Source organism: Lepus europaeus, chromosome 18 (genome assembly GCF_033115175.1).
Source record: "Lepus europaeus isolate LE1 chromosome 18, mLepTim1.pri, whole genome shotgun sequence".
Lineage (NCBI taxonomy): Eukaryota > Metazoa > Chordata > Mammalia > Lagomorpha > Leporidae > Lepus > Lepus europaeus.
Window position 1 is genome coordinate 69,932,873 of NC_084844.1, and position 10,300 is coordinate 69,943,172.

The window sequence follows — 10,300 nt, forward strand, 5'->3', positions numbered from 1 at the left end:
AATTTGCATATGGGATGTGGTTGTCCCAAGCAGTAGTCTAACCTGTATACAACCTTCTCAAGTTTGGTGGTTTGTCCTGATTCTTACCTAGATCTTGTATCTTCAACAGGCAAGTCCCAGATTTCTTCATAATATCACAATTTAATAAAGTAAACTCCAATAGGCAAATACTTTTCAAAGTGTGTTGGTATCATACATGTTGCTGGTTCCATTAACCTAAGGATAACTAGATTTATCACTGCCAATGACTATAATTTTGTGTGATCTTTCAAAAAGTCTTCTGCCTGTTTTCAATTGTAAAGTGCTAGTTCTCCACAGGGAGGTTGATTTTTATTTTGCTTCTCCAGCTAAGGTGTCGGTTACTCTGCATTTGCATATTCAGTAACACTGTAGACTCTAGGAGCAAGTCAGGCCAATTCTCCCATGATTCCCTGCATTCAGCTTCTCATCCAGGTAAAACTGTAGAGAACTCTCACATTTCTAAGGCCAAAGAAAATGAATACATCTCCAGTAAGTTGATTATTTCTTATTTTGTTTTATTTCACATTATAGGAGATTTATGAGGGCTTTTAAATTAAAATGAAAAAAATAAATATGATAAGGTAAAATTGTCATGGTTCTAAGAAATTAGAGCCATCAAAGCTGATTGCATATTGGTCTCCAGGTCTTCTGATGCCAGAACAAAGACATATTTGTTATATAGGATTAAAATCAGAGTTTAGAATTTGCTAGATTCCTATGGGATATGAAGTCTGAAATGGTCTTTATTGGTTGTATAGATGATATAGTAGAAGTGTTACTATCAGCCTACAAATAAACATGCAACATTCTGCAGTGGTGAGAGTTACCCACTGCTAACATACAAGTCAGCAAATGAAGTTTTTAAGAAATTGCTGAAACAGCTTTTGCGAGATTGTACTGTACTTATGGATCAGACCAGGAATATGCAGAGAACAGAATCTGCTGCAGGTTCTCAGACAGCTCTGAATACATTTCTTCTAGCCAGTCTCTATAGGTTTTTGAGTTGCAGACTTTTCCAAAGTTATATTTTCAGGCAGATATTCCATTCTTCATTCATACTTTAAACAACTCACAGTAGTCTCAATTGAATTATTCAAACATGTGTCAATATCATGTTATATTCTTTAGTCATTGCTTTGCTTGATTATTGTCATATTAAAAATTACATATGTGTGTGTTTGTATGTGTGTGTGTGAGTTAAAGAGACACAAAGAGAGACATGTAAGCCAGGAGAGACAAAAGAGAAAACCTCTTATCCACAGGCTTACTCCTCCAAATACCCACAGTAACCAGCGCTGTATCAAGGCTGAATCAAAGAGCCAGGAATGTACTCCTCTCCTCCCACATATGAGTGGCAGAAGCCCAATATCATATCATGAGTTATCACTACTGCCTCCCAACATCTACATTAGCAAAAACCTGGCATTGGAAACAGTTGCGAATCAAACCAAGCACTCTGAAGTGGGAATAGAGTCTTTATAAAATTTATCCATTTATATAAAGGACTAGATTTCCTTTATTTCATATATATAGGTTTTTTAAATAATTATTTTATTTATTTATTAGGCTAAGTAGAGGGAGAGAGACAGAGACACAGAGATATCTTCTATCTGCTGGTTCACTCCCTAAAAATAGTCACAATGGCTGGGATTGGGCCAGGCTGAATCTAGGAAGCAGGTGCTTCTTCCAGGACTCCTGCCTGGGTTCAAGACCCAAGCACTAGGTTCTTCTTCTTCAGCTTTCCTATGTACATTAAAAACAAAAATGACATTTTGATATGCAATGATGTTTAACAGCCCTTAAAAGTTAAGGAACTTTTTTTTCATACTAATTGTTGAACTCTTAATTGTTGGATTAATCTTATGACTATAATGTTAACTGTAAATAGATCTTGGTAAAAATAATTGGAATAGGAATGGAAGGAGGAAGAAGAGTGGGAGCATGGGCAGGAGGAATAGTAGGATGGAAAATTTCACTACGTTCCTTAATCTATATATATGAAATACATTAAATTTGCATACTGCAAATTAAAATGTAAAAATAAGTGTGAAATACAATATTATCATAATAAAGAATAAAAATCATAAAATTGTCGCCATACGAGCAGATGCAGAAAAACAACTTGTGAAAACTCAAATTTGTTCATGGGAACTCTCTAAAAGTTGTCACAGAAAGAACATACCTCAACACAATAAAAGCCATAAACAATAAAACCAGAGCTAACATTAAAGTCACTGATGAAAAGTTTAAAAAGTCTTTTGCTAAGATTAGAAATAATACAAGTATGTCCATGCTTATCATTTCTTTTTTTTTGACAGCATGCTTATAATTTCTATTCCATGTAATGCTGAAATTCCTAAAGAGAATTATTAGGCAAGAACAAAAATATCATCTGTATAAGAGGAAGAAGTAAAATTGTTTCTATTTGCCAGTGATAATAATGAATCCAATAAAAAACTGTTAGAAAATAAATAAATTCAGGAAATCTCAAGTTCTAAAATCAATATAAATATCATTAGTGTTTCTAAAGACTAATAATATATTATCTGGGAAAGAAATTAAGAAAATCATCCCACATATAGGAGCATGAAGAAATAATTTTATAGGAAATAATGTATCCAAATAGGTGAATATTTTATACACTAAAACTATAATACATTGATAAAATAAATCAAAGAAGATACAAACCAATGGAAAAAGTCTCTCATAGTAAATTGGAGTAATATTATTAAAATAAGCATATGACCCAAAGCAATCTATGCATTCAGTTCAATTCCTATAAAAATACATTGTTTTTTACTGCTGTATAGTATTCTATAGAGTAGATGTCCCATGATTTATTTATCCAGTCCACTGTTGATGGGCATTTGGGTTGATTCCAGGTCTTAGCTATTATGAATTGTACTGCAATAAACATTAAGTTGCAGACAGCTTTTTTTTTGTTTGCCAATTTAATTTCCTTTGGGTAAATTCCAAGGAGTGGGATGGCTGGGTTGAATGGTAGGGTTATATTCAGGTTTCTCAGGAATCTCCAGACTGACTTCCATAGTGGCTGAACCAGTTTGCATTCCCACCAACAGTAGGTAAGTGTCCCTTTTCCCCCACATCCTCTCCAGCATCTGTTGTGGATTGATTTTTGAATGTGCGCCATTCTCACCGGGGTGAGGTGGAACCTCATTGTGGTTTTGATTCGCATTTCCCTGATTGCTAGTGATCTTGAACATTTTTTTCATGTGTCTGTTGGCCATTTGGATTTCCTCTTTTGAAAAATGTCTATTGAGGTCCTTGGCCCATCTCTTAAGTGGGTTGTTTGTTTTGATGTTGTGGAGTTTCTGATCTCTTTGTAGATTCTGGTTATCAACCCTTAACTGTTGCATAGTTTGCAAATATTTTTTTCCCATTCTATCGGTTGCCTCTTCACTTTCCTGACTGTTTCTTTTGAAGTACAGAAACTTCTCAATTTGATGCAATCCCAAATGTTAATTTTGGCTTTGCCTGTGCTTCTGGGGTCTTTTCCAAGAAGTCTGTGCCTGTACCTATATCTTGCAGGGTTTCTCCAATGCTCTCTAATAATTTGATGGTGTCAGGTCATAGATTTAGGTCTTTAATCCATGTTGAGTGGATTTTTGTGTAAGGTGAAAGGTAGGGGTCTTGCTTCATGCTTCTGCAGGTGGAAATCCAATTTTCCCAGTACCATTTGTTGAATAGACTGTCTTTACTCTAGGGATTGGTTTTGCATCCTTGATCAAATATGAGTTGGCTGTAGATGTTTGGGTTGATTCCTGGTGTTTCTATTCTGTTCCACTGGTCTATCCATCTGTTTCTGTACCAGTACCACACTGTTTTGATTACAACTGCCCTGTATTATACCCTGAAATCTGGTATTGTGATGCCTCTGGCTTTGTTTTTGTTGTACAAGATTGCTTTAGCTATTCGAGGTCTCCTGTGTCTCCATATGAATTTCAGCATCATTTTTCCAGATCTGAGAAGAATGTCTTCATTATTTTGATTGGTATCACATTGAATCTGTAAATTGCTTTTGGGAGAATGGACATTTTGATGATGTTGATTCTTCCAATCCATGAGCATGGAAGATTTTTCCATTTTTTGGTATCCTCTTCTATTTCTTTCTTTAAGATTTTGTAATTCTCATCGTAGAGATCTTTAACGTCCTTGGTTAAGTTTATGCCAAGGTATTTTATTGTTTTTGTGGCTATTGTGAATGGGATTGATCTTAGCAGTTCTTCCTCAGCTGTGGCATTGCCTGTGTATACAAATGCTGTTGATTTTTGTGCATTCATTTTATATCCTGCTACTTTGCCAAACTCTTCTATGAGTTCCAATAGTCTCTTAGTAGAGTTATTTGGATCCCCTAAGTAAAGAATCATATCATCTGCAAAGAGGGATAGTTTGCATTCTTCCTTCCCAATTTGTATCCCTTTAATTTCTTTTCTTGCATAATAGCTCTGGCTAAAACTTCCGGAACTATATTGAAGAGCAGTGGTGAGAGTGGGCATCCCTGTCTGGTACCAGATCTCAGCAGAAATGCTTCCAACTTTTCCCCATTAAATAGGATGCTGGCTGTGAGTTTTTCAAAAATTGTTTTGGTTGTATTGAAGAATGTTCCTTCTATACCCAGTTTGCTTAGGGTTTTCATCATGAAAGGGTATTGTATTTTATCAAATCCTTTCTCTGCATCTATTGAGATAATCATATGGTTTTTCTTCTGCAGTCTTAATGTGGTGTATTGCATTTTTTGATTTGTGAACATTGAACCATCCCTGCATACCAGGGATAAATCCCACTTGGTCTGGGTGGATGATCTTTCTGATGTGTTGTTGCATTCTATTGGCCAGAATTTTATTGAGGATTTTTGCTATAAAAATAGAAACAATCTTTTTTCAGGCATAGAAAAAAATTCTAAAAATTTCTTTGGGACCAGAAAACATACTACATAGTCATAGTAATCTTGCGCCCAGAGAACAAAACTGAAGGTATCACACTTCTCACTTGAAAATATATTATAAAGCTATTGTAATTAAACAGTATGACACCAGCATGAAACAGATACAAAGGCCAATGGAATAGGATGGAAAGTGCAGAAAAAATATCCAAGGATTTATAGTCAACTTATTTTTGAGACATATCAAGGAAGCACAATGTGGATAAGATAGTCTCATGATAAATGGTTTTGGGGAAATTGTAAATGCAAATATAGAAGAATGAAATTAATACCTTTTCCATGTTATATACATAATTCAACTAAAAGTTGATGAAATACTTAAATATAATACCCAAACTACAAATCTACTGTAAGAAAACATGTGGTGGAAGCTTTAATCTTCTGAGCAGGACGCTAAAATTGCAGACACCAAAAGCAGGGATGGACAAGTGAGATTGTGTAGTTGGTGGGAATGTAAATTAGGACATCAGTCATAATGGAAAACAAAGCAATGAGAACAACAGATAGAATTACCATATAAGCCACCAACTGTGCTCCTGAGTATATATACAAAAGAACTAAAATCATTATATTAAAGGGATATCCCCACTCCCCTGGTTATTTCAGCAGTGTTAACAATAACCAACATAAAGAAGTTACTTAAATATCCATAAAAGGATGAATAATTAAAATATCTCTCTCTATATATATATAATGAAATACTAGTTAGCTTTAATAAAGAAAATAATTCCACAATTTGCAGAAACATGGGTGAAGTTACAGTACATTATATTGTGAAATAAGCTGAATAGACACAGGTAAATACTGTATTATTTTATGTGTATATGGAATTTAAAAAAATCTCATAGAAACAGAGTAGAAAGGTGGTTACCAGAGGCTAGGGTTCTGGGCATGTGGGGAAAGATAAAATGTTGATGAAAAGGTACAAATTTTCAGTTAGTCAGGAGGATATGTTATAGTAATCTATGAAACCACTTATTTGCCACAATTAATAATGCATTGTGTATCTAAAATTGCTAAAAGAGTAGATTTTTTACCATAACCAAAGATAATTTGGTAATTAGCATGATTAAATTTTTCTACAATACACACATAAATTTTTAATGTAACATCGGGAGCTAGTGCTATGGTATAGCAGACCACTTGCAGAACCAGTATCCCGCATGGGTGCAAGTGCGTGGCCTGGCTGCTCCTCTTCTGATACAGCTCTCTGTTTATGGCCTGGGCAAGCAGCAGGTGGTGGCTCAAGTGCTTGGGCCCCTGTATCTATGTGGGAGAACTGGAAGAAGTTCCTGGCTCCTGGATTCTGATTGGCTCAGCTCTGGCCACTGCTGCCACTTGAGGGGTCAACCAGGATGCCTGAGCTCAGTTATAGACTCTGGCTCCTGATTTCAGCCAACAGTCATCAGGGATCCAAGAACTGTCTCAGTGCTTCTGGAGGCCCAGGATGGATGGAATTATTTGGCCAAGGAGAGGGGCACAGATTACAGCAACCAAGACCTGGCCCTGGGCTGCTGCAGAAAATCAGCTAGAGCAGCAAGGGCCAAGGGGAAAGGCCAGTACACATGGTGGGGACAGCAAGATGCAGTATTCGACACAGGGATCTGGTGCCAGGAGCTTTTCAGGTATCTTAGGATCAAGGCCAGAGGTGCAGAGGCTGAAGGACCTGGCTGTAGCGGAAGCAGAGGAAAGCTAAGGCAGCAATTTGGGGATCACAACTTTCTCAGGCTCGGGCAGCTCCAGTATCAGCCTGGGAAACCAATATGGAACTAAGCTCTGAGCTGTCTGACTCACTGTGCACAATGCAGCCTGAGGGCACAGCCCTGGAGATCATTTCAAGCGCTTCCAGAGGAGAGACAAGTGGAAATCGAAGTACAAAGTGAAGCTCCTGGAGAATTGGGCATCCTAGGGACCCAGTTAAAGCTTCATTGGTGTGGGAGCCACCACCCTTCAATAACAACAATAAAATTTAAAATGAACCAAAACTGATGCACACTTAAAAATGATGTGATAAACATTAGAAACCATGGATTTGGATATATCAGAGTATTTTATCATGGCTCATCAGGGAAAAAACGTACTATTCTCAAACAGAGGAACAGAGGCATCTTAGGCCAAATATTAGATGGAATATACTGAAATTTAAAGTCTTTAACAAAGTACCATGGTATTTTAGCAAAAATAAGGGAAATATTGAATAAAAACACAGCAAATGAAAAATGAATGAAGCAAAATGTTTTGTAATTGTAAATTCACACTTAAGCTATAAGAGATTTCAATTATCCAAGTATGTTGGCTATATTAAACAAACAAAAAATAAAGATTTGGAGAATATAAACCCAATTTTATTTGTAGGTTTAAATGAATTATTGTTCCAAATGAGAATATTCATATTTTTATAACTCATTACATTTAATCTACACTACAAATTAAAGTTTGCTTGCCAGATAAAATACAGAAGTCAGTTAAATGTGTTTTAGAAATAAAATGAACATTTCTTTGAAGCAGGCATATCTGGGACATCAAAAATGTCTGGTTGGCTTGAAATTTAAATACAGGTAGTGTCTCTGCATTTCTGTTTGCAAAATCAGTGACCAGGCTTTAAAGAAGTCACACTTGCTATGGCAAGATTTACAAAAATTAAATAATAAATGGAAACAGAAACCTTAACTCCCCCCAAATCATACGAATAAAACCCATATTAAATGAAAATTGAGAAATACTCTCTGGAAATTCAATTAACCAAAGAGAATAAAAGGAAAGAAAACACATTAGGAGCTTATTTTTAAATTACAATTTAAAAACGACACACTGTGTCCTAGAATCACAGCTACACAAAGAATGGCTCCATGATCCAGCATCACACTGGCGCTTGTTAGACCTGCAGAAATTTATGTTTATTTAAAACTAATGTCATTTTCTTGCTGCGCTCTGACGCGGGTCCCCGCTGCGAGGAGAGGCGGAGCTGCAAGAGCAAGGCCTGAGCCGGCCCCGTGGGGAGGTTGCCACCAGGACCATGATGGGGCTCGAGGTTGGCTTCCCTTCCACACCCCTCCCACCAGAGATGAGGGGAAGATGGCTGTGTCAGGGCTGAAGGCTGAGCTGAAGTTCCTGGTGTCATCTTTGACCAGAACCACAGGCGATTCCGCATCGTCAGCGGGAAACTGTAGGAGCTGCACTGCCAGCTCCTGGTGCCACCGCTGCTCACACTGCACTGCAGCATTACAGGGTCTCACCCCTCTTCTTCACCAGTATGGTTTGTGGACTCCAATGACCCAAATCTGACCTCAGTTCTGGAGCATCTAGAAGATTCTAAGAACAATTTTCTTCCTCAGCAATTGAAGTGGCTGATATGTGAACTCCCCAGATTATATAACCTTCCTAAAGCACCTGCATGTTGAGGTGCTGGATCAACCACTCCCCACGCATCAGAATGGGACCACAGAGAAGTCACTTCAGAGGAGGAGGAGGAGGAAGAGATTGCCAAAGATATAGAAGACAGATCACTATGAGATGAAGGAATTAGAGCCTGCTAGTGGGAAAAAGTCAGAGGATGAAAGAATTGAAAAAAGAGAACTTGGTAGTATTAGAGAAAATTAGGAAGACTCAAAGCCAAGACCATTTAAATGCTGTGGTGTCTGGGTCAGTGCAAGCTTCAGACAGACTCGTGAAAGAGCTCAGGGACATACACAGATCACAGAGTTACAAGACAGAGATGTATCCAGTGGAATTCATAAATGACAGTTTCTATGACTGCCATGTTAAACTGTAGAAGGTTGACCCTGATTCTCCTTTGCACAGCGATCTCCAGATCTTAAAAGAAAAAGAAGACATAGAATATAGTTTGCTTAACTTCTCTTTTAAGGATAGCTTTCTGTTTGATCCTCCATTTGTTCGAGTGGTGTTACCTGTTCTCTCAGGAGAACAGTGTTTGGTGGAGGAGCATTGTGTGTGGAACTTCTCACAAAACAGGGCTGGAGCAGTGCCTACTCAATAGAATCAATCATCAGGCAAATACATGCCACCTTAGTCAAAGGCAAAGCTAGAGTGCAGTTTGGAGCAAATAAAAGTCAATATAATCTAGCAAGAGCCCAACAATACTATAATTCCATTGTACAGACACATGAGAAAAATGGCTGGTACACCCCTCCAAAGGAAGATGGCTGAATATGTTGACTGTCACATGTGTGGACCAATATTGCTTTCAAGAAAATCTTTCCAACATGCAGACACAGCTTTGAGTGCCCCATAACAGCAGTACTGAAGACACTAGCTAATAGATATTTTAGTGGATAATATGTCAGCTGACATCTAGTATAAGTTACAGCCTTCTGATTTTGCTCATTTTAGGTATCCTGGACTTAGCAGAGGGGCCTTTCCTATATTTCTCCTGATAAATACACATACTGGCCACTCCTTATCATCTCTTTTTCTTGAAACGTGAAATCTTTTAAACAGATTGGCACCAGGTTACTGAACAGTTGCCACTTTATGGTAACTTTCCTATTTTGAGACCCCGGGTTAAGAGAATTTGCAATATGTTGCTATATTTAGAGCCAATAGTTGTTTAATCAATGTTCAGTATTGGTTTAGAAATTTTAGGTCCTCTAAATCAAATAGTTTTGTCAAGTCTAAAATCATTTTATGACACTGCCAAAATAATGACAAGAGATCTAATTAAATCATCAACAAATATTAATGGCTATGTGATGATTGAACTGTTGGCTGAAGCTCTACTCTTCATCATGTGGTGATGTACCTTTTAGGCAAAGAAAGCAAGGCTACACCAGTTTAGGTTGTAGGTGGTCACTTCCACTGGGACAGCAGTCCTACTGGGCTGAATCTGCTTCTTTTTGGTTTCATATTTCTTCTGAAGAAGAGCCACAGTATAGAGTTTGAAGTTATTTAAAATACAGTCATTTTACATTTCCACTTTATTAATGGGATGTTGTAATCATTTGTAAACTAATAAACTTAAAAAGATTGGTGTGGAGACATGAGCAAAAGCTACAGTGTTAAGTATAAAAAGATACCTAATTTGGACTTTGCTTTAAGTCATAATGATGTCTTTTACATAAAAAACTAACAAGAATTATGCATAGATTAATTCCTTTATAAGACCTGACTCAAATCAATGTGCTCACCATTTTATTGACTTACCCAAATCAGTCATGCTTGCTTTGAAATAGATTTTTTTAATGCACCCAGGTTTGATTTAAAAGTAAATTCTAATGACTAAGTACTTTTAAAAAGAAACTCAGAAGCACAGTTTTCTTCACAAACCAGTTAAAAGTTCAAAAGTGTTTCTTATGTGTT

The 10,300-nt window shown here is 37.0% G+C and overlaps 1 pseudogene; it reads left to right on the forward strand.

Annotated features, from left to right (window-relative positions):
• Positions 1–8,059: 8,059 nt before the first annotated feature.
• LOC133777286 (ubiquitin-conjugating enzyme E2 Q2-like) lies at positions 8,060–9,246 on the forward strand (annotated as a pseudogene).
• The last annotated feature ends 1,054 nt before the right edge of the window (positions 9,247–10,300 follow it).